Source organism: Sinocyclocheilus anshuiensis, unplaced genomic scaffold (genome assembly GCF_001515605.1).
Source record: "Sinocyclocheilus anshuiensis isolate Anshui unplaced genomic scaffold, SAMN03320099.WGS_v1.1 scaffold1401, whole genome shotgun sequence".
NCBI classification, from domain to species: Eukaryota; Metazoa; Chordata; class Actinopteri; order Cypriniformes; family Cyprinidae; genus Sinocyclocheilus; species Sinocyclocheilus anshuiensis.
This window is the reverse complement of record NW_015552627.1, coordinates 1-3,485: the sequence shown is the minus strand read 5'-3', so window position 1 is coordinate 3,485 and position 3,485 is coordinate 1.

Sequence of the window (3,485 nt, the reverse complement as noted above, 5' to 3'; positions counted from 1 at the left end):
AGAATTTGTCCAGTCGTGAGGCACCTGTCGTTAAGTGTGTAGACTGACTCAGTCATTAGGTGTGTGCTCCTCTCTGACTGTCAAAGAATCTGCTCCAGTCGATGGTGACGGTCTTTTAGTGTGTTGAAGTCAGAATGTTTCTGCTAGTCCTGTAGTGACCATTGTAATAAACAATGCATTTTTAAATCATTTAACCCAGGGTTGTCCAACGTCGGTCCTGGAGAACCCACACAGCCCTGCAGACTTTAGCTCCAACCTTGATAAAAACTCACCTGCCTGGCTATCTAGACCTTGATTGGCTTTGTTTGATTAGGGATGGAGCTGAAGTCACTGTGGCTATCGACCAACGTTGACTACTTCTGGTTTAACCGAATTAGGCTAACTGGTTAAAATTCTTACTGTCTGTTTACAGTTTACCAGTTAAGCTGCGACCAGTGGCGTAGCTAGTAAGCCTCGGGCCCATATGCCAAAAAATTGTACGGGCCCCCCCAAATATTATGGGCTCCAACTCGGTTAACTCAACTTAGGCCCTATTGTTGATTTTTCTGAAGTAAATAACGTTTAGTGAATCGTGACTATTCACAAGCTGTTTTATTTATGGTATAGGCTAATGCTTGGAAATGATTAAAGTTTTCAAGTCCATTCATTATTTGTAGCATGCAAGTCACTCAAAAATCGCAGCTTTGTGCTTTGTTACTACAAAGTCTCAGACTTCTGTCAATTTTATGATAAAATACAAACAATAAACGTCTTTTTACGCTCTTTAATTTGTAGTGCGATAATTCGCCTGAGTTCTAGCTGCATATGAATCAATAATATTTTCCTCTTTAATATGTGTGTGACATGGCGCCAACGATGATGGCAGACTCCGTGGCGTGCTCTGCAGTTGTTTTTATGTTTTTGTTAGTTTGTCCTGTCTTTAGTTATATCCCTGCAATCAGTTTCACCAGAGACGAATTGCTGGACATTCGGCAGTACACACTACCCGATATTTCACTGGTTTTAGATTATTCTGATGTTTTGCTGGACATTGTAGCTGGGGGAGCAGCGGCGCTGTTCAGATGCTTCAGGACGTGCAGACGGGGGAAGCGAGCTGGCGCGCTTGTGAAGCTCAGTCAGCGCGGATTCAGGACGCCATTGCCTAGCATCCATCTGGCGAACCTCCGCTCTCTACCCAACAAAACGGACAAACTCCCTCTGCTCTCCCGGACAAATAAGGATTTTTCAAACTCTGCTGCTTTGTGTTTCACGGAAAAATATAATATAATATAATATAATATAATATAATATAATATAATATAATTGTTATTATATTCGAGTTGTCTGGAATGCAGCATTAGGTTAACATTTCAATAAATGAGTGTGTACTACAATTACGAGCCATTCTTTAAGGTAACATTTCAGCACTTGGCAAACGGATAGCGACTCCTAAGTAGCACTTAAAGCACGGCTACGTGCGATTGCATTAAGTGCATTTTTGGGAAACGCACATGAAACAATAACGAACGTTTGTAAAATGACTCTTAAGCTCTAAGATCAATCATTATCGAGAAACGCAGCCCTGTCCAACACTAAACTCACGAGACATCACTGTCCGAATCGGTTTATAACAAATAATTTACTCAGAACACCTCAGAAATGAGATCGTAAGTGTGTTTGCCCCATTTAGAGTGGTTAGTAAGATTTAGCCTTAATAAATCACAGTATTTTCATGTTATTTATATGACAAAGTGTAGTAAATGACCTATAAAATAATTTAGTTTACACTGGAGTGAAGTGAAACCAGACCAAAGCACAAAGCAAGTTGTTGTTATCTAGCTCCTAATTTTATTCAATTGTATATTAGCGACTCCTAAGTAGCACTTAAAGCACGGCTACGTGCGATTGCATTAAGTGCATTTTTGGGAAACGCACATGAAACAATAACGAACGTTTGTAAAATGACTCTTAAGCTCTAAGATCAATCATTATCGAGAAACGCAGCCCTGTCCAACACTAAACTCACGAGACATCACTGTCCGAATCGGTTTATAACAAATAATTTACTCAGAACACCTCAGAAATGAGATCGTAAGTGTGTTTGCCCCATTTAGAGTGGTTAGTAAGATTTAGCCTTAATAAATCACAGTATTTTCATGTCATTTGTATGACAATGTGTAGGTAGTAAATTACCTATAAAATCATTTAGTTTAGACTGGAGTGAAGTGAAATCAGACCAAAGCACAAAGTTGCTGTTATCTAGCCGCTAATTTTATTCAATTGTATATGGTAGAAAATTATACTATTAGTTAAATACATTTTTAATGCTACTTTTTTAATGGTACTCTTTAATATTGATATAATTATATACCAAAATAATTATCAGGTCTAGCAAAAAAAAGCATCTTATCTTACAAAGCTATGAAGGCCAGTGAAAAAAATCGCAGCTTTTTTTGCAAAGAGGGCAATTAAAGTTGACAGTGAGAGAAGCCTAATTTGGAAGAGGTTGTAAAACTGAATAATTCTCAGCCACAGTCTGGAAGAAAATGGGGCCAAAAATAAATAAATAAATAAAATAAGCAACCAAGTGTAATAAATCACCAATTCTTTTTTTTTCTAACTACTTTGGTAATGGTAATGTTTACATCTGTCCTGACAGGGATTGTTTTTATTTAATTAATAAATAGGATAAGCAAAAATCACAAACTGTTTCTTTGTATTTATTTTAAACTTATTGTCAGTATTGGGATAACGTGGGTAGGGAACTTTTTACTGTGTGTATGGATGACTATCAGCCACTACCGAAAACCATTTTTGACCCAGGAAAAACCATATGATCTGCACCTGCATACCCTGCATACACAGACGCTATGCCACTGGCTGGGACCACACTACAGACTAGCAGAAACATTCTGCCAAACCACAAAAAAAAAAAAACAACAACTCACAAAACCAGCGCGCTCCCACAGCTGCTCCCGCCCCACCAAATACAACACTGCGGACAACACGGTGCTTTTAGCTATTGAAACGTTAAGGTTTGTTTTACTTTTCTTAGTTTCTGCTTAATATAACAAAAAACATTAGTTTCCTGCTATGTTGGTGTTCCTAATAAATGTCACAGCAATGTGTCTTGAATGTGTCATGTTTTGCATTATGCTTCTCTTTCTTTTTGGAATTATTGCTTGAAAAAGACACATTTAATTATGTATTTTCAAATGCCTAAGCCTATATTTAATTCCCTTAATTATAAAATTTCTAGCATTATTTTTAAACGTTTAGTCAAACAATAATATATTATCTCATGTATGTCTAAAATCAGGGCTTAAAAATGAATTGGTTTTAAGTAAAAACGATAGGCTTTTTTTCCGTTACATTTCCCGAGTTACAGGTTAGAACGAAATAAAACATTACTTAATGAATTCAAGGCACTGTAATTTCCTTATCCATTTAACGTAAAACTATTATATATAATATATATATATATATATATATATATATATATATAT